Here is a 22,392-nt window from a genome sequence, read left to right on the forward strand (position 1 = left end):
AAGAGAGGGAATGTCTGATTGAGCCAATAGGAGAATCGCATCGGAATTTACATTGGATCTCATTGGTTGAAATTATGTACACATTTTCCTACGAAGGCATGTTTTTTTTCATTTCATACATACATAAAAGTCAGCTGTTAACAGTATATTTTCTTAGTAGAAAGCTTTGCGGAATCAGAATTAATTGCCCAAAAATTTCGTTTACAATTTGAAAGCTTGAAACAAAGTTGGATTCTTAAAAAAAAAGTTAGGCTGGCAACTCGCTGGTGAGGCAAAATTATTTTTGTGAAAAATCCTCCAAAATCGAATAAAAAAATTTACAAAAATGAAATAAAATCTTAAGAGGGTTATTAACATATGATTTTGTTTAATTTTTGTAGATTTTTAATGTGCTTTTGGATGATTTTTCACAAAAATAATTTTGCCTCACTATCGAATAGCGAGTCTATCATTTTTTAAGAATCCACATCAGCTTGAGTCGAAAGTAAACAATACTTTTGTCTGCTAGGAATGTTCTCTCTTAGATTTGACGAAAAAAGGGTTCAGAATATTCTTCTACTCTTCTATTTCTATTTGTAGAATTTATGTCAGTCATTATAACTTTTATTATATGCCATAAAGTCGACATAAATTTTTAAATTTCTGTGGTACCATAGGTAAAAGGTTCGGGGAGGGTTTACCGCAAAACAAATATGTAGTTGGTTTGTACCAAGTTCCTCCCCACCCCCCAAAAAAAAGATATTTTACCCCTCCAAAAAATAGAGGTTTAGTTAGACTCCAGGTAAATTACAAAAATATGATTATAGCTTGTCCCTTTGTTTTTTGTCTATTGAATATTCCAGACTTGTATACAAGTACTATTGCATTAAACAACTTATATTATTCTTGCCCCCAGTCGATAATTAAGTATTTAACATTATTTGTTGCTTTTCCTTTATATTATACTAGCGGCTTCGCCCCTAGCCTCTGGAGGCTTTGCACCAAGAGATAATTAAAAACAAATTTTTAAATTAGTTACCTCTGGATCTACAACCACTTCTTTTAAATAATTAACTTCCTAAAAAAATGGGGCAGGATTTTTTTGTTTTTGAGAGCGTTTGGGGTATATTATTATAGATAACCTATCATATAAAGTTTTTTGGTTTTAGCATCTGACTAACCAGTTAACCTATATGGTTCTACTTTGCAGTGAAGCTTCTTTTGGTCCAGGGATGGTTTATAACTATTTTGGGGAAGGGTAGCTTCACACTCCCAAAAGAAATCGCCCCTAATAAAATTCCCACCAACAATTAATTTTTACTTTGACCCCCCCCCACCTTTAGTGACCTTAGGGTCCTCTAGTCTTTAATAAAATTAATAGAAAATCACAGAACCATAACATATTTCTGTTAAAAGTTTTGACTTTTATTGTGAAACTGAAATATTTTCCTTAATCTGATTTAAACTTTAGTTTGTGTTCATAGTAGAGATTAAGAAAATAACAAATGTCGTCTTTTCCTTGAAAAAGTTTAGCCACCTCTACATATCTTGATTCTTTGTATAAATGTGTAAAAGTATTAAGAAAATTATTAATTCTAAAACAATTCTAAAATTAATCTAACAGAATTTGTAAAAAAAAACTTTAAATTCTAAAATGAAGTGCTATATAGATGTTACATTTATTTTAAACTCTGATATTTTAAAAGGCAAAGCTTATTTATAATTAGCTCAATTTGTTAATTTAGATATGTTAGAATTCCTTTATCGATTTCAAACTTTGCATGGTGATTTTATAACAGTTATGTACGATTTAGGAAGCGTAGCCACTCTATAATCGTTACCAGAAAGTCCTTACGTCCAATTTAAACATTCAAAATTTAAACTTTTTTGACAACAAATTTTGTATGTTATAATCAAATCCTTAAAATAAAGAATGTCCTTCTAACACTCTTCAAGAGTTAATGTTCGTTTTTCCTACACTTTTATGAATGTTGTCATCCTTGTAAATACTATAAATGTGAATGTATGATATAATATATAGTATATACCTACCTAAATAAATATATCATGTATTATGAGTTATGTTCAAGGCGTAGTTAGAAAATTAATTTTAGTGGGGATAAAAAAAAACTATATTTTTCCAAAGAGTCAAATATGAATCAAAAACTTTTTGAAATATAATTACTTGGATTTTGCATCAGATTTTCATGTACTCTAACATAGTGATACTCAAAGCTGGCTAAAATAATAATACTCCCTGTTTACCCCATTTACCCTATCCCCTTTCCTTTTACTTATGAACAGACTGATCAATAAGTGAGGCTCATATTGGCAACCTAAACTGACCACAAATTTTTCTTGTCAATATCCTATTATATAAAGTATAAAGCATTTTTTGTCTGTAACGAAGGATATCACTAATTGCTGAACCGATATGGTTCTCCTTTACAGTGAAGCTTCTTATAAGTCCTGTGATGGTTTTTAGGCTATTTTCTGCCCTTCTATATCCCTTTTTGTATTTAATTCCCCTAGATGCTAGGGGCGCAGCCGCTAGTATATTCATATTCTATATCCATTTATTTATAATTTAGAGAATATTGCTAATTTATAGAAGACAGAGCTAATTATTCAATATATTAAAGTCAACATTATATCCATTGAATTCAGGGATTAAAAGGCATAATGGCCGATAAATTGATGTTCAATGTACAGTACATCAACAATGATGATACACATAATTACCCTCTGTGGATTAAATTTGAACACTTAACTTTATGAACTAAACAATCAAAATTCACTAAAAGATTCTAAAGTTGTTCAGAAAACGTTATTATAGGACTTTAGGGACTAGTGTAATAAACAGCCCATTGCTCCTTCTCTCTCTGACTTGAAATGGTATCTCACAATTGTGTGTATGTGTTGTTCACTAAGTTAAACTGAACTAGAATTGAAAGACAGACATACGGACATTCCTGATTTATAAAATAACAAACTCATATATAAAATTGTTAGATTTATTACCCCCCTTTATCCCCCCCATTCTTACCCCAATCCCAGGGATCTAAAGGGATAAGACAATAGCCACTAAATTGATGTGCATCCCCAACGATGATACACAGAACTACTCCTTCTATAGATTACAATTAATGGTTGAAACGTTTGGATACTTAACTAAATGAAGCAACCGATCAAAATTGACCCAATTTATCAGAAAACTTTGGGGACTATAGTGTCATAACAGCCCAATGTCCCCTCCCTTCCTGCATCTATAACCTAATCCTGTATTACAGCCAGGGAGTAAGGGAGGGGACAATGGGCAATTAATTCAATTTAAGAGGGTTCGCTAAAAAGCAATGAAAACCAGATTTATCAAGAAAATTTTACCAAAATTGTAAAGGGATCATGGTAACCTAATTTAGAACAAAATTAGTTCTAAGAAAAAAATCATTTTCTTGAAAACTAAATTATCAACACATCACAATGTAGTAAACATTCTGTAATTAATCACTGGAAAAATCTTGTTTAGAACTACCTCAACCCTTCTGATATATTTATAACTGACCCCTAAACTCAAGCGGTTCTTAGATTATTTAATACATAAATATCACAGTAGAGTTTCTATACATGAAAAGACATTTTCTTGGGAAAAAATATTTGTTAAAACCAGCGATAAATAACAAACTTTTCTGTCTGCATATTCAAAACTAGCTCAGCTAGTTAGCGGGGCATTGATGCGCAAGTCCCCAAAATCAGTAAGAATCCGCTGTATTTGTGCACGTTCCCTTTAAGCCAGTCCCCAAAGTCTGAGACTCCTTAAAAATTGAATATTCGATCCATTGTCCCCTCCCTTACTCCCTGATTACAGCAGCTTTAAGTTTGAACATTTTCAAATATCCCTTTTCATACACATAATCCCTACACAGATTATCAAGAAGAATCATTATCAAAAGGTTCGGCCACCGCAGAACTCCACGGGACGGAGGGGACAACGGGCTGTTTATCACACTAGTCCCCTAAGTTTTATAATTCGTTGCTTATCAACTTTGGGAACTTTTAGTGAAATTTGATTGATTCATTAAGTTGAGTGTCCAAACTTTTAAACCAATATTCTTTCATACACATAATCCTTACAGAGATTATCAAGAAGAATCATTATCAAAAGGTTCGGCCACCGCAGAACTTCCCGGGAGGGAGGGTACAATGGGCTGTTTATTACACTAGTCCCTAACGTTTATAATAACGTTTTCTTATTCCTTGTCTTTACCACTTTGGAGACTCATAGTGATTTTTGTTTGGTTGTTTCATTAAGTTTAGTGTTCAAGCATTTTGACAACAAATTGTAATCTACAGAAAAGGTAGTTTTATGTATTATCATTGGGGATGTACATTAGTTTATTGGCCATTGTCTTATCCCTTTAGATCCCTGTATATCCTAGTCATAGAGCAAAAGCCCAACTGAAAACTGAAAACCCCTATAAAAAAATAGACAAAAAAAACCCAAACTTGCAGGATCATTGTCTAAACGGTTGTTTAACCCTTGTTTAAAAGAAACACTGTTCCTCTTCTATTAAAATTGCTGTCATAGTATAGTTTGGACAAAAATTATACTGTTATATTATTAAAATTCTACATCTTTAGAACCCGCTTTACAAGGATTTTGAAAGGGCGAGAGAGGATCAGAGATTATGATTGGTTGCAAGAAGATGAGCCAAAAACAAGGATGAAAAATGCACTGTTTAATAAAGTTTATTTAAAATATTTTCTGAAAAACAGATAAAATGCGAATTTTAAATATGTATCTTTACAGAGAGTACCATACAATTTTTTTGTGAAAGAATTAACCCACTTAACCTTAACAGGAATTTACCTTCATTGGCCTGGGGAATTTTATATAATAAAATTTTTTATAAAGAAAGACAAATTATGCAGTAAATAATTTTCAGGGTTCGGAAGCTGCAGCCGCAGCCTCAGCCTCAGCCACCATCAGCCGCGCGGCTTACGAGAAGCCTCAAAATCAGCCGCGCTGCTTCCTCAGCCACCCAATAAGCCTCAGCCTTAGTCGCAGTCGCGCGGCTTAAAGAAAACATAAGCCACTGTAAGCCTCAGCCGCATTCAGCCACTGTGAGCCTCAGCCACTGTAAGCCTCAGCCACAAAACTCCAATTCAGCCACATTAAGCCTCAGCCGCACTAAGCCTCATTCAGCCAACGCCCCTCTAAGCCTCAGCCGCAATCAGCCGCGCGGCTTATAGTTGGGGAAGCCTCAGCCACACTCAGCCGCGCGGCTGTTAATGATTTGAAGCCGCAGCCACACTCAGCCGCGCGGCTTCAAGAAAGCCTCAGCCGCAGCTGCAAAGTTATGATTATGCCGCAGCCGCAGCCGCGCGGCTTGATATTTGTAAGCCGCAGCCTCAGCCGCAGCTTAATTTTTTAAATTCAGCCGCAGCTTTGACACAGCCGCGCGGCTGAGATATTGTAAGCCCCTGCCGCAGCCGCAGGTGCTAAATTAGTACAAGCCTCAGCCGTCAATTCAGCCGCGGGGCTTAATTTTCATTTAATTTTGTCTGTCTGAAGCTTAAGATCTCAGCAACCACTGAACTGACAATGTTGTCCTTCTCAGAAAATATATATAACGTCATTGGATGGTTTTGAGCTAATTTTGGGGTGGGGGTCAGACATTTCCATCGCCCAAAAATAATTTTTTTAAATGTATTTTTTTTAAATGTTATACTTTTAAATTTTTTTATATTCTTTTATAAAAATTTTATCTTAAGTTTTTTTTTAAATTACAACATAGAAACTACCATCTCGAACAACTACAAAAAGTTTGAACCTGTAATGTAAGAGCTCCAGTGGCGCAATCAGTTAGCGCACGGTTCTTCTACACTGTTATGCCTGGGTTATAATTTGGAATTTCACCAGGAGCAATACGTTTTTGAACGTTGATACTTATGAATATTATTGAATACTATTTATAGGGTAACTGCCCTACTGACGTTTGCCTAATTTTATTGTTTTTAAAAGATACAAATTTTTCAGAATTTACTTAATATTCACTATGAATTTGTATTATCTTAAATTTTTTTAGTAGCGAGGCTACTCTATAATTTGAAATGTCCGTCTGTCCGTCTGTCCGTATGTTCGTATGTCCGTCTTAGTTTGGGGGAAACATGATTTTCTCGGCTCCTATAAAAGATAAAAGGCTGAAATTTTTTGTCAACATTCCCATTATTAAAGAGCACAATTAACTATAAAACATCAATAGCAGTTTAGTTAGCAGGTTTTAGGCTATTTTTTTATTTTTCACATTTTTCTCCATATCTTTTGTGTTTATGGTCCGATTTCCAAAAATTTTTCAGTTATAGTATCAAAATAAAATTTCCTGTCGTTTCAAGAAAACAATTATGACGGTCAGACTGCCTTTAAGCAGGTTTTAGACTATTTTTGTATTTTTCACATTTTTCTCCATAACTTTGGTATTTACGGCCCGATTTCCAAAGTTTTTCAGTTATAGAAATCAAAATTAAATTTCCTGTTGTTTCAAGAAAACATCAATGGCGGTCAGACTGCCTTTTTGCAGGTTTTTGGCTATTTTTATATTTTTCACATTTTTCCTCATATCTTTGGTGTTTATGGTCCGTTTTTTAAAAAAATTTTGTAGTTAAAAATATCAAAATTAAATTTCCCGTTATTTTGAGCATCCAGTATGTAATTTACTTTGACCGTTAGTCTGTTAGTCAAATTAAAAACAAATGTTGAAAAGGTTTCGTGAGTTTTTCCTAATATACATGCTTTTGACAACTAATATCTAAATTCTTATTTAATTGTTTGTGCTTCGCTACTTATGGATGTTGTCATCCTTGTTTCTTGTACAAGTGGCCTATTTAGCTCAATGGTAGAGCACTCGTCTTGTAAACTAGGGACCGTGAGTTCAAACCTCACAGGGGGCAATCAATTTTTGTGATACTCAAGTTATATAGTACACAAGGACTCTAGCTTCTTATAAAAGCGGGAAGTTTGTAAATATTTTACTCAACACACTAAATCATTACAATTTTCATGAGAAATACGCATTTTATAAGGCATACAAAACGCTCTAATTTTCGTTCTATTTAACGTAATTTTGTAATTTTTTTTGCTGGTTATTTCATTTTACATATACTTTTATCATTTTATCAAAAAAAAATTTATCTTTTTTCATCATTTTTTGGAGAAATTAATGCTTAAACTAAGGGTATCTTTAAACGCAAAATTGACGCACTTAGAATAAAAAATGCGTATTGAGTACAAAGGGGGGATAATTTCAAGTCATGCATGTTCCAAAGATATCTTTTTTTCCATAAAATTTTAATGTTTAGTCCACCGGAGATTACCCTGAAAATCATATATCAATTTAGGAAGGTAATTTTTGTAGAATAGTTACTGAATTTACAACTTTATGTACACTAAAAGTATAGTTAAGATCAAAGGCGTGCAAAAGGTTGGTGTAGGGGTTGTTTACACCACCCTTGTAAAATTAAGGTGGATGGATACATCTCCCTAGGTGTCCACCCATGTCCACCCTCTTGACAAGAGCCTACACCCTCAGATACACCCCTCTATAAATTCCAAGGGGGTGTAAAGGAAATAAATTTACACCCCTTAAAATAAAGAGTGGGGGGGGGGGGGGGAGGTGTTTAAGGCGGGTGTATAAAATTAAGCCACTGATTAAGATAATTCTATGCTATCTATTTTTAGATAAATTAATCATTAATTTCCAGACTTAACTAAAAAAAATCTTGCAATATTCTGTACAACTGTACTGTACAAATTTTAATCAGTAAATAAAAGTGATTGACACAAGAAGGAGCTCTCATACATATGTAATTAAACCACAGTTAATACCTCTAAAGATCTTGATTGATATATATTTATAACTTTTAATATTGTTTACAATAGTGATTAAAGTTAATGTTGGGGAGGGAGATATTTCCCAATCCTCTTTTTAAAGTTTGTAAAAATGTATTACTTATGTAATGAAGTTTTGGTGACATACTTAAATAAACTATCCTTGATTTTGGTTAAAGGGAGCTGTTAAAAGTTGTAAAAGTCAAAAAATTTAGGTGGTTATAAATTAATGGAATATAACCTGATATTATTATCATTTATGTACAAAAAGATTATAGATACAGTATTACACTTTTTTTCATAAGTAAATTGGATAATTTTTTTTATTTTTTATTGCAACACAAGGTTATTTGTTTATCTCCAGGTTCAAGATTCAACATTATTATTAGTTAAATCTAATTTTCTATTGAAACAAGCATTCAACCATTTTTACAGTATTATCCATTTTAATATGAATTATTAAATATGTATTATTAACCCTTAACAGTCGGGCCCCTTGCCGCACCTTAATCGGTTGGTGATGGGGTGGGCGTTCAACGCTCCCCCCCTATTATCTCAGTTCCTATTAGACCTAGAGAGCTAAATCTTTTTTGTGCAAGTCCCCTGTTTGATAATAAATTTCCGACCTTTTATAAGTCAAAGTCAATTTTTGCTTAGTTCACCTTTTTATTTACCAACCTTTTTTACTTAAAAATTTTAAACGGCTGTAATTTTCTTATTTTTGAAGCTAGAAGAACAATTTTTTTTACAGAAAATGTTTATCTTTAAGTAAATTTTATATTAGAAATATCAAATATAAATTTCAGCGGCCGCAGCAGGCGGTCAGCAGGGAAAACGGCTGCGGATCTCTATGAAATTTAGATATGTTATGTTGACATATAAGAAAAGCTTACGTTTAAAAGGGGGACGTAACTGAAGCTTTTTTGATGCTGGGGGGGGGGGGGGGGTTCTCCGGAACCACTTGATGAACCATGCAATTTTTTTGGACTTAAGCTTTTAGGGGTATGAACATCTTATGGTTTCAAAGTCAACCCCCTACCCCCATCCCCTAGCACCCTGGGGCTCAAAACCCCCCTAAAAATGAACATAACCTTAATTTTCTCAGAAACCATTTGACCAATAGGGATGATTTCTTAAACTTAAGCTTTTATGGTTATAAACTAACTTCTAGTTTAGAAGTCACCCCCCTGCCGCCTACTCCTAGCCCTCCGGGGCTCAAAAAAACCCTAAAATTGAACCTAACCTTAATTTTCTCAGAAACCATTTGACCAATAGAGATGAATTCTTAAACTTAAGCCTTTATCGTTATAAACTAGCTTTTGGTATAGAAGTCACCCCCCTGCTGCTAACCCCTAGTCCTCCGGGGATCAAAAAAAACCCATAAAAATGAACCTAACCTTTATTTTCAAGGGGGTGACTTATAATCTAGGAGTTAGTTTATAATCATAAAAGCTTAAGTTTAAGAAATCATCCCTATTGGTCAAATGGTGTCTGAGAAAAATAAGGTTAGGTTCATTTATAGGATTTTTTAAAGCCCCGGAGGGCTAGGGGTTGGTTGCAGGGGGGTGACTTTTAAACTAGAAGTTAGTTTATAAGCATAAAAGCTTAAGTTTAAAAAATCATCCCTATTGGTCAAATGGTTTCTGAGAAAATTAAGGTTAGGTTCATTTTTAGGTGGGTTTTGAGCCCCGGGGGGCTTGGGGTGGGGGTAGGGGGGTTGACTTTGAAACAATAATATGTTCATACCCCTAAAAGCTTAAGTCCAAAAAATTTGAGCGGTTCATCAAGTGGTTCCAGAGAAACCCCCCCCCCCCCCCCAGCATCAAAAAAGCTTCAGTTATGTCCCCCTTTTATGTCTCTAAGTCAAAAATTGCGGCCAGAGGAGCCTTTTAAAGATTTCTGGAGACCTGGAGGATCAGGATCTGCAGGTTCATATCTGGAACCTGAAATTGACTTGAACACATTTTATATGAGGATGTACTACTATAGGATATTTTAGTATTTTGGTAAGATAAAATGCATTGGTTTAGTCAAAAAATATTTTTGCTCTTTACCTGGATGACCCTGCCAGGTTTGCTGTCATTCTGTGCTCGCCAAGATGGAGATATTCAAAAAATTCTAACTCTCAAATATGTGTCATATCCATACTTAAAAAGCCACGCAGTTTGGGCTCTTTATCTTTTACACACAGAAAATGAGATAGAAAAAACCGGAGGGGGGGGGGTTAACCTTAAATTTTTAGCTTACTAGCTCTAATAGGAACTGAGATAATAGGGGGGGGGGGGACGCCCCCCCCCCCCCGACTGATTAAGGTGCGGTAAGGGGCCCGACCGTAAGGGGTTAATTAAGTAAATCAGTCTGTTAGACCAATGGTAGAAACTCAGCAGATAGACGAGACAGACAGACAGGCAAGAAGAATGATCAAATTACAGTTTGACCATAATAGACAATTCATTAAATAAAATCCAATAGAGAACCTGTGAATGATCAGACAGATGGAGGGATAGACAGACAGACGGACAGACAGACAGTTTTTGAGGCATTAACAAATTAGAATTAGGCTATGCTAGATGATTCATTGAAATCCGAAAAAGAGGCAGTTAGACAGATAGACTGACAAGTGGAGTGACAGACAAACAAAAAAACAGACAGACAGAGGGACAGACAGAAAAAGGGGTATTGCCTAAAAACAGTTTGGCTGCTATATGAATCATTAAAACCCACCATAAAAAGAAATTTACATTAGTTTCATTATTTCGATACTCAACGCCCCCCCCCCCTCCCCAACTCAAAGGGGTTTATTATTTCTTAAAACCAATAAGTGACTTCTCAGCATAATAAAATTGAAAATACTTTTTATTTCATCAATTTATCTTAAATAGAACGAAAGTTATAATCATTTTATTGTCTACAAGAAAAATGCTTTGAGTAAAAATCAACCTAATTGTCAGTAAAAACGTCATATTTATGCATATTTACACAGTAAATAAATTTTAAAATTGTATTCTATTGTAATGAATAACTTAAGGGGGTTGTATGAATTATAAAAAACCTAAAAAAACCCTAATTTGGTTAAATTAGTCCACGTAAAGATTGATTTAGTACAGTACGTATGAATAAGTTGTCAATTTCCTGCCAGAGTCCTTGTGAGTAGCTTCTCTATTATTTTTCCGTTTAGGTACGCAATACTTGTTCTATATAATTAAGCTTCTCCTACTTAGATATTTCTTCAATTTTAAATGTATTTAAGATTTGGGGAGGGGGGAGGGTGTGTGTGTGTGTTTATTTTGAACACAAATTATCCTAATATGTTTTCTAACAAAAAAAATTTAAACAGCGATGTATTTTACTTTTTAAAGTTGGTTAAAAAAAGGTCTGTAAAATGCAATAAATTGTCCTTTATAATATGCAAAAAAATCTACATAATCTTTATGTACTTGATAGATTGAAATAGTTAAATGATTATCATATATCATCCGATTTTGTTTATTTTACAAAGATGCTTACTAAAATTGATTTTATTTTTGAAACTGCAATTGTGGTAAGCCGAAGCGTTTCAGCTCACCAGTTGCGAGTTCGAATCCAACGAGCCCCTAGCCTTGAAGTATTCTACCAAAACAAACTAGCAGGATTTACTCATACAGAAATTATATTTAAACTGAATACATTTACAATGGGTGGTTACTATATATATACAAAATAGATTATAACAATAAGTTAGGTTTGAAGGGGGTGTGGGAGACAAGGGCGTAGCCCGCGGCGGTAGACATCTGTGGGGTAAGCTGTAGTAAAAGGGAAGGCACCATCTCCCGGTTGAATAGTTGCCTGAGGGGCGCGGGGTTGCTAAGTGTCCGTGCCCCTCCCCTATTTAGCCAGTCCAATCTGACTGCTGCCGACGGGGTCATCTGCGGTCATGAGGTGAATGGTGATATAATAGGATTAGTGCAGAAGGCTTGACTTGATAAGCCACTGCGTAGCAACTCTGTAAAATACCCGTCCGTCTGCTGCCGTATTACCACACAATTATTATAAAAAAAAAATGTTTCTTTATCTTATGTTATACAATTTCTGAATTTATAAGCAATACATGAATCGATATATTATTACATTGATGTTGTCCATATTTTCATGTACTCTGATAAAGAAATAATCTCAGCTGGCTAAAATAACAATAACCTTCATACACCCCCTTTAATCCATCTCTCCCCTCTTATGGGATATATAAATGAACTGGCCAATAAATGAGGTCCATAATTTTATTAACAAATTTTCTTTTTTTAATATATCCACATATTCTATTATATAAAGTGGTAATATGAAGCTTCTTATTGATCCAGGGAAGGTTTATAATTTTTTTTGGGAAATGTATCTTTTCCCTCCCAAAAAAAGATGACCCTCAAAATAAATTATTTTTGCTTCCCTTAAGTATTCCTAGAGGTTTTAGGGGCGCAGCCACTAGTATCCTTTAACCATTAACTCATTAAATATTAAAACAGGTTTTAAAAGTATGTACATAAGAGTTATACCTATGAAATTTAGCACCCAATAATTTATTATAATTGTGATATTTAGACCTAAATTTTTCTTCAAAATTTCTGTCACCTTTGGTCTAGGGGTTAGTGTGGCAGTCGTGTGTTGGAAAGGTTCTTGGTTCAATTCCACCAAGAATTGAATGTGATTAAAGTTTTTATTCTGCTATGGACAATGGACAATAATTTTTGTTTCCTCTCATTTATATTTGGTTATTTTCCTCTCAAGTTAAAAAAAAATTATAAAAGGAGGGTGGATATAATGTGTAAAAAAAGATTAGAGGAGATTTGTTCTAGGTAAACTTACTTTATTTGTAATATTATTAACTAAATTTTAATATAAAATTGCTTTACACCTATTTTCTAGGGGTTAGTGCACCATCATGTGTAAGAAAGGTTTTGTGTTCAATTCCACCAAGAATTACATATGATTATTTCTAAAACCTTGTATAAAGTATGGAGAGTTATTTTGTCTGTAGATTAAGAATTCGATAACTACTGAACTAATGAAAACTTTTTAAATTGCCTTTTCCAAGTTTTTGAATTTTTTAAAAAACTAAAATTAAAACTGGTGGGTGCTCAACCAAACTCCCCCCTATTTTCCCATAAAAAATTAATAAAAGTCACCCTTCATCCCCCCAAATTTTTTTTTCTTCTGGGATTCGAACTCGGATGATAGATGGTTCAAAGCTGTTACCATACCAAAAAGCTATCAGAGCTCCAATATTTCAAATTGAAAATTTGTCTTATTTTTAGATCATTAAGTATTATGATGTCTGTTTGTTTGTCTGTCTGTTTGTTTGTCTGTCTGTTTGTTTGTCTGTCTATCTGTTTGTACTACAGGATCTCGCTAACTACTAAACCGATATGGTGCTCCTATTTAGGGTAGTTTCTTATAGGTACTGGGAAGGTTTACAACTATTTTGGGGGAGGGTACCATCACACTACCAGAAAAAAATTGCCTTAGAAAAAAATTAAACTCCACCCCAAAATTAAAAATGGGATTTACTCGCCCCGGCCCTCCCCACCCAATAAAAATCACCCTACCCCCCCAAAATTATTTTAATTCAGTTCTTCTTTTTCCAGTACCTATTGTATGAATAATTGTAATAAAAAGCACTTTTGTAAAAAAAACATTTTTCATAAGAGGTAAGTTTTTATGAAAAATACATTTATTGCAAGTGTACATATGATAAGCATTTTAAAGACGATTATTTTTAAGACAAATGTAACCTGCGTACCATGGCTCAACATGTAGCGCATCTGATTGTCATCATGGAGGTAATAGGTTCGAATCTTGGCCAGACACTGCGTGAAAACTGAAGACGTTAAATTGTTCCTACTGCAGCTATGCCAGGTATGCAACATGTTAAGTTAGAGTATGAGGATTTCCTTGGCTCGTAAACAGGCGTAACTCATTACCATAGGACTTTCTGGCAGGTAGTTGGTTGCTGGATAGATGTCACTTAAATTGGAAAAAATTGGTTCCCCTTAATTATCCAAGGTTCAACAAGAAGCGCATCTGCTTGTCATCAGGGAGGTAATAGGTTCGAATCTCGGCCAGACACTGCGTTATAACTGAAGACATTAAATGATTCCTACTGCTGCTATGGCAGGTGTGCAACATGTAAAGTTGGAGTAGGAGGATTTCCTTGGCTCATAAACAGGCGTAACTCATTACCATAAAACTTTCAGGCAGGTAGTTCAATAAAAAAAAAGTTGGTTGTTGGATAGATGTCACTTAAACTAATACAGAAAAGGAAAGAATTGGTTCCCCAAGGTTCAACAAGTAGCGCATCTGCTTGTTATCAGGGATGTAATAGGTTCGAATCTCGCCCAGACACTGCGTTATAACTGAAGACATTAAATGGTTCCTAGGTGCTAGGTGTGCAACATGAAAAGTTCCTCGGCTCATAAACAGGCGCAAAGGAAAGATATAATTCCCCTTAGTTATCCAGGGTTGTTGGACCTTGAGTTAATGTCATAGAAACCCTCGACCGTGGCTCAACATGTAGCGCATCGGCTCGTCGTCTGGGAGTTGATAGGCTTTGTACTGCATCATAACTAAAGATGTTGAAAACTTTGGGTACCAGTATAAAACTTTGGGTATCAAAATAAATTTTTGTCTATTAGTATAAAACTTTGGGTACCAGTATGAAACTTTGGGTACCAGTATAAAACTTTGGGTACCAGAATAAATTTTTGGCTATTAGTATAAAATTTTGGGTACCAGTATAAAACTTTGGGTACCAGAACAAAATTTTAGGTATTAAAATAAAATTTTGGGTACCAGTATAAAACTTTGGGTACCAGTATAAAACTTTGGGTACCAGTATAAAACTTTGGGTACCAGTATAAAATTTGGGTACCAGTATAAAAATTTGGGTACCTGTATAAGACTTTGGGTACCAGTATAAAACTTTGGGTACCAGTATAAAATTTGGGTACCTGTATAAAACTTTGGGTACCAGTAAAAAACTTTGGGTACCAGTATAAATTTTTAGTACCAGTATAAAACTTTGGGTACCAGTTTAAAACTTTGGGTACCAGTATAAAACTTTGGGTACCAGTATTAAACTTTGGGTTCTAGTATAAAACTTTGGGTACCAATAAAAAACTTTGGGTACCAGTATAAATTTTTAGTACCAGTATAAAACTTTGGGTACCAGTATAAAACTTTGGGTACCAGTATAAAACTTTGGGTTCTAGTATAAAACTTTTGGTATCAGAATAAAACTTTGGGTACCAGAATAAAATTTGAGTACTAGTCTAAAACTTTGGGTACCTGTATAAAAACTTTGGGTACCAGACTAAAACTTTGGGTACCAGTATAAAACTTTGAGTACTAGTATAAAACTTTGGGTACTAGAATAAAACTTTGGATACCAGAATAAAATTTGAGTACTAGTATATAATTTTGGGTACCAGTATAAAACTTTGGGTACCAGTATAAAACTTTGGGTACCAGAATAAAACTTTGGGTAACAGTATAAAATTTTGGGTACCAGTATAAAACTTTGGGTACCAGTATAAAACTTTGGGTACCAGAATAAAACTTTGGGTACCAGTATAAAATTTTGGGTACCAGTATAAAACTTTGGGTACCAGTATAAAACTTTGTGTACCAGTATAAAACTTTGGTTATCAGTAAAATTTGGGTACCAGTATAAAACTTTGGGTTCTAGTATAAAACATTTGGTACCAGTATAAAACTTTGGGTACCAGAATAAAATTTGAGTACTAGTCTAAAACTTTGGGTACCATTATAAAACTTTGGGTACCAGACTGAAACTTTGGGTACCAGTATAAAACTTTGAGTACCAGTATAAAACTTTGGTTACTAGAATAAAACTTTGGGTACCAGAATAAAATTTGAGTACTAGTATATAATTTTGGGTACCAGTATAAAACTTTGGGTACTAGAATAAAACTTTGGGTACCAGATTAAAATTTGGGTACCAGTATAAAACTTTGGGTACCAGTATAAAATTTGGGTACTAATTCTGAATCAAACATTTGAAAAAATCCTGCTGTCCTCCCCCCTCTTCCCTCCACTCCTATTCTCACAACCCCTAACCACCCTCAACTCTCCAAAAAATGTCCTAGAATGCATTTAAAAAATTTAATTTAGCCGAAGCCTCAGCTGCAATTTTATAATCAGCCATAAGATCAGCCGCAAGGCTTAATATTGTATTCAGCCGCAGCCGCATTCAGCTGCGCGGCTGAATTTAATTCAGCCACAGCCTCAGCCGCACGGCTTTCAGTAAGCCGCAGCCTCAGAATCAGCCGCGAGGCTTAATTATGTTATCAGCCACTCTCAGCCTCAGCCTCACTTAGCCGCGCGGCTTAATTTTCCAATCAGCCACTGTAAGCCCCAGCCGCTATGAGCCGCGCGGCTTTCAGTAAGCCGCAGCCTCAGCCACAAATCCTTCAGCCACTGTAAGCCTCAGCCACCCTCAGCCACTGTAAGCCTCAGCCGCTCGAAGCCTCAGCCACAAAATTCCAATTCAGCCACTGTAAGCCTCAGCCACCCCAATTCTTATTAAGCCTCAGCCGCATTCAGCCGCAGCCACTCTCAGCCGCACTAAGCCTCAGCCACTCTCAGCCTCAGCCACTTCCATAACTATAAGCCTCAGCCACGTCAGCCGCAGCCGCAAATTAGGATTCAGCCGCAGCCGCAGCCGCGCGGCTGATAGCGCGGCTTCCGAACCCTGATAATTTTGACAAAATAACTCTAAATAAGCTTATTATAGTCAAAGGGGATATTTGGAGCTTCATTTCTGAATCAAATGAAACGAAAATGAATGGTTTTTAAAACCTAAATATTCAAGTAAATTTGTATATCTATGATAATAAATTATTACCATTTCATCTACTGAATATATTTTCTCTATTTGCTGTCATTCAGTTTCTTTTATTATATACTGCTGGTGCTGCGCTTCTTATAGGCAAAATTGTCCTCGTTTAAAGCGAAGCTGTTATACAATTAGGGTATGTCCGTTCGTAACGGGTAGCTCTTTTTGTTAATTTGATAGAATGGTCCTACTGATTTAAAACTTTAGTTAAGTACCATTTACAACTCTTTAATCGTTCCAGAAAGTCAGTCTTTTAAGAAAAGCTGAATTTAAATTTTTTTGGCAACATCTTTTTATGTGATATAATTATCCTATTTATCTGACAGATTCTTAGGACAAAAAGGTATAATATTATAAACGAGGCATCTGTATAATGAAATCCTTAAAAATAAAGTATGTCTTTTTTACTGTATTTGATATTTACGCAATTTGGCACTAATTAATTAATAAATTAATTAATTAATTTTTAAGTTCTGACACTCTACAATAGTTATTGTTCGTTTATTATTCCTTCAGAATTATTTTAGAGCTTCGCTTTCTTTGATGTTGCCGTCCTTGTTTTATTTTGCATTGAGTGAACTTTCCCTCAATATTTTTCTGTAGGAACTTTCAGGGAACAATAGAGATAAGACAATGGCCAAAAAATTGATGTATATCCCCAAATATGATACACAAAGTTACCCCTTCTGTTGAATTAAATAAGTGGTTTAAACGTAAGAACATCTTGTTGATAAACCAATCAAAACCCAAAAGTTGTTAAGCCAACAAATAAGAAAACGCTATTCTGAAACTTTGGGGACCAGCGTAATAAACAGCCCAGTGTCCTCTGTCTCTCTCTGAACATTTCACTATATCAACTTTCCTTTCAGCATCTAACATTTTCAAATAATGTTGAAACCTTTTAAAAAGTTTAAAATAGTTAGTGAAAAGCATAATTTCCCTTCAAATCAAATTTATATCATAAACATAACTTATCCTATATACTAATAAAGTAACTGGATGTCTGTTTGTTTGTTAGTGTCTGTGTGTCTGTTTGTCAGTACCGAAGAATCTCGCTAACCGCTGAACCAATCGGGTTTTCCTTTGCAGGGTAGCTTCTTATAGATCCTGAGATGGTTTCAGCCTATTTTATTTTTACAAATAAGTCTGGGTTTGGTTTTAGGCTATTTTTCTGCCTTTCATATCTTTTCAAATAAAGTTCCCCTATATGCTAGGGGCGCAGCCGCTAGTATACTAATAAAGTAACAGGATGTTTGTCTGTCTGTATGCTAGCTAACATCTCGTAAACGGCTAAAACGATCATTCCGCATCCCCTTGGTTCTAAGGGATAAAAAAATCCCCCCTCCCAAAAAGTGGCACATCATTACCCCGATGAGCAGAAATTTGTGAAAATCATTTTTATATAAAAAGGAAATTATTTGCACATAAAGTGATTATCAAATAAGTTTTACCCCCGTCGACAAAACCTAAAATACTGCGATTGAAGGAATGTAAATAACCCCTCCTTTACGTACCATGTGATTTCTTAGTGACTGCTCTTTAATTAGTCTATAGAAAGTCCTATAGGACCATAATGACTGTACATAGTTACTCTCATTAATAACACAATCGAACATATTTTAAGTCTTTTGAAAAAATAGAAACAGATACCTTGTCTATTAGTGTATTGGAAGTATAATAGTGTGATGCGTTTGTGAACTCGAACCTTTATCCTTTTTGTTTTTCCTTATCCACAGGTCTCCTTAGCAAAACCTTAGATTTAAAAAATCTCCAAAGAAACGGACAACAGGGCCTTCAAATAGGGTACAGTGGTGGTCAGAATCCGTTGGAGATTAAATCTTAGCTGCTCCTTCTTGCCAGATATTGCAATTTGAAGTTTTGTGGTAAAAATGCCTAAAATTACAAGAATTCCAAGGATATATGCATAAGTGAACACCTTAATTCATCAAATAAAAAGGGTGAGTTTAACATTTGAGGAGTTTATATATCCCTTCATATGTAAACTAAACACTATATCCACATTTAGAACAATTTTTACTACTATAAGTGATGTTTTTAACTTCAATGTGTAATAAATAAGGTACTATAAGAGGTTTGCACAATTTACAACATAATCCTAAAGGCTGTTACCCTGGGCCTGGAACCAGTAGAAAAAACATCAGTTCAAGTTTACATATGGCCCAAGTTACTTTTAGTAATTCTGCCCCCCTCCCCCCAATACTCTCACAACCTACAAACTTTAGGGTGGAGGGAGCATAGTAATACTATTATGTGTTTCTAAAAAAATAATGGAAGTATAGTAGGAAAAATTTTTCTATAAGGTTTTTAGGCAAAATTTTGTAGAAATTTTGTTGACCTTCTTCTCTTCCCCTTGTCCTGACATAATAAGGGGGGGGGGTGGTGGTAGAAGATCATTCCAATGTGTTTTAAGAAACTATTAAAGATATATAAGCTTTTGGATTTGTATTGTTTTGGGCTCAAAGCACTTTTACATATATTGCTGACCTATTCCCCTCCCCTCATAAATCAAAAACATAACATTTTGTGAAGAGAGAAAGAGGGAAGGGGGGGGCATTGCAGTTGAAAGGGTACTACTATGGTGTGCTACTAAGAAACCACTAGAACAATAGCAGCAAAGCAAACCTTTTAGATATGCTTTGGTAGGTCAAAAGTAACTTTTATAAATTTTGCTGAAACCTCCCTCCAAGCCCCCTTTCCCTCCCTATTTCTTTACAATCTCCCCCCCCCCCTCCTCCCTCAAATTAGGTAATAGAAGGGAGTATAGCAATACCCTTGTGATTTACTTTGAGATTACTCAAGATATAGAGGGCTTTTAGATTTAAACTTTAGTAGGTCCATAATTACTTCATACTTGAACAAATATTGCTGACCTTTCCCCAACCTCAACCAACCCCATCCAGAAAAATTATATTGCTTGCTGCTCAATTTCCTCCACCCCCATAAAAAAGTATTAAGATATTGCTTGCCCTCCCCCTCCCTCTCAAGCTACCCTCCATACAACCTCACCACCTGTGTTTTACTCAGGAACCACTATAGGAATAAGGAGCAAACTTTGGAATAAAGCTTTTAGATTTCCAAATTGCTTAGCCTTAATATGAATTACCTATTCAATGTTTGGGGATGGAGCAATGGGTTGACAATATTTCTTTTATTAGTCCAATAGATTAGAGGAGATTATACAGCAAAATAATTGTACTAGATTGAGGGGTTGTAGTTGTAATACTAGATATTTATAAAAGTAAATATGGGCCTACATGAGATAAAATATTAACCCTGAATATCTCCACAGGTTTCTGAATAATATGAAATATTATTTACCTATGCCACTTGCCACTATTTCCAACAGATAGAGGGGGGGGGGGGAATTCAGCAATATTTGTAAAAGTAACTAATATCCTAAAAAAGCTTAAATCCAAAGTTTGCTTAATATAATTCAGTGATTTCAAAGTAACACAAGGTTTTTTTTCCACATCCACTGCCCCCCTCCTAATAATTTGTGGTCTAAGAAGGGGGGAGGGGTTGGTTGCAGCAATATTTGTAAGAGATTTTGATGCCTACTAAAGTTAAAGTACTAAAGCTAAATAACTCTTCTGGATCTTAACCCCCTTCCAATTAGATTTCATTAGGAGGGGGGGGGGGGGGGGTTAGTCAACAATATTTCCAGAAGCTTTGGGCCTAAGAATCTTACATATAATTTTTTCTCACAATACTTCAAATTGTTTTGAGTAAAACATAATACTATTTCTTGTATTCATTCAAATCCAGTGGATAGAAACCGATTCTCATCAAAAAAACTATGTCTAGTATTATATCCAGCTTTCTACGAATATAAAAATGTACAATCATAAGATTAAAACTAGTTTCTTTAGCCTGTGCCTTCGGCACTTAGGGGCTAAACAAATGGTTTCAATCTTATAATTGTACATTCTATATCTGCCAAAAGCTGTTTACAATATGATGCGAGAAATAAGTATACTTTGCCCAACCCCTTCCCTATAAAATTTATTGGTAGCAAGGGGGGGTTGAAGGAGGGGGGGGGGGAGAGTATTTTAAAAATTAATTTTAGCTATATGTAAACTTGAACTGGGGTATTCTCTACTGCTTACAGGGTAACAGCCTCTAGCTTAAAGTTGTAAACTTGACAATGTACCTTTTTCATTAAATAATTTCTTTAAAGTATTAAAATTTTTTAAATGGGGAGGGACTGTGTAGCTTACATATGCAGAGACATATAAACTCCTCAAATGTTAAACTCACCCTTTTTATTTGATGAATTAAGGTGTTTACTTATGAATATATCCTTGGAATTCTTGTAATTTTTACCACTAAACTTCAAATTGCAATATCTAGCAAGAAGGAGCAGCTATGATTTAATCTCCAACGGATTCTGACCACCACTGTACCCTATTTGAAGGCCCTGTTGTCCGTTTCTTTTGAGATTTTTTTTAATCTAAGGTTTTGTTAAGGAGACCTGTGTATCATTAATGGCAGTTTGGAAAGCGCCCAAGTTTAAATAAAGTTCATAATTGAACGCGGCAATCAAAACAACGCTTGCGCTTAAACCAAAACAAAGCTAGCGTGGCCATCTTTAATCTTTCTTTCAAAATGTGCGGAATATCTGTGGGATAAAAAAACCATGTATAGTCAAAATTGTGGTGTTATCCGTACTGAAAAATACCTTTGAGTGCTTCCTGGCTTGACAAGATCAATGAACTCGGTAAGAATTCTTTCTTTAAGCATTTATAATAGAGTGGAGTGATTTTTTTTAAGACGGCAAATTAATCTTTTCATTTTAACTAAAATTAGACCAAGTAATTAATTTATTTTTGTACCAGAATATTTTAATAGTAGTCTATGATGATTTTATTTATGAATTTCAAACTCGCATTCAATTTTGATTAATTTTAAGCAAAAAATAACCCTAGCCTTCTTTATACATTTTGAAATATAATTTCAAAGTCACGCAACCTTTTATAAGGAATAGACGATTGTTCCAAATAAGAAAAAGATTTATTTTCTTTTACAAGATTTATTTTATAATGTATTTAACATTTTAATATTTGATTATTAATTTTGTTATTTTCTATTTCAGCATGACCGTTTTCATACAATAAATTGTATTAGTAATTATGCTGGTTTTGATTCTTGTGGGAAGTAGCAGGTTTCGTACGTTTGTACATAAAGATCTGGTAAACGGCCAGCCAAATGCCGTTGTACCGAAACAATTAGTGTTAAGATTAGGTGCATGCGGTGTCATGACCAGTAAACAGGCACAACTCATAAAAAAATAAGTTCACAAATCTTAAATAAAACGTTATTATATTGGGGACTAATGTAATAAACAATGTCCCATACCTTCTTGTGAAGTAGATATATTTGTTAGCACCCCAAAAAAATAGGAAATAAAGAGATGATATTGGGGTGGGGGGAGTCATATTTACAAAATAAGGGATTATACCTTTCGTCTGAAAAGTTATGGTAAAAGAGTAATTTTGGTGGATATTAAAATGAGGAACCACCGGGGACAAATATTCAATAATTTCAATCAACTAAAATCATGTAACTTTTTTTTCAAAAATCAGATCAATCGGATAATTATATTGTGGTAAGTTGAAGCGTTTCA

General features: G+C 34.6%; 2 protein-coding genes and 1 non-coding gene across 3 annotated transcripts in view; 1 reads left to right on the forward strand and 2 right to left on the reverse strand.

Moving 5' to 3' along the window:
* Positions 1-22,392, reverse strand: part of LOC145330225 (ankyrin repeat domain-containing protein 13C) — a 526,153-nt gene that overhangs the window by 479,354 nt on the left and 24,407 nt on the right. The gene's annotated exons all lie outside the window — the stretch shown is intronic.
* The window catches only part of MED1 (Mediator complex subunit 1), a 509,044-nt gene that overhangs the window by 462,244 nt on the left and 24,408 nt on the right, over positions 1-22,392 (reverse strand). The window lies entirely within an intron of this gene.
* Positions 6,856-6,927, forward strand: TRNAT-UGU (transfer RNA threonine (anticodon UGU)). The gene has a single exon. It is a non-coding gene; the product is annotated as a tRNA-Thr (tRNA).

The sequence above is a fragment of the Acartia tonsa genome, chromosome 10 (assembly GCF_053477335.1).
Source record: "Acartia tonsa isolate MP-2025a chromosome 10, ASM5347733v1, whole genome shotgun sequence".
In the NCBI taxonomy this organism is placed as follows: Eukaryota; Metazoa; Arthropoda; class Copepoda; order Calanoida; family Acartiidae; genus Acartia; species Acartia tonsa.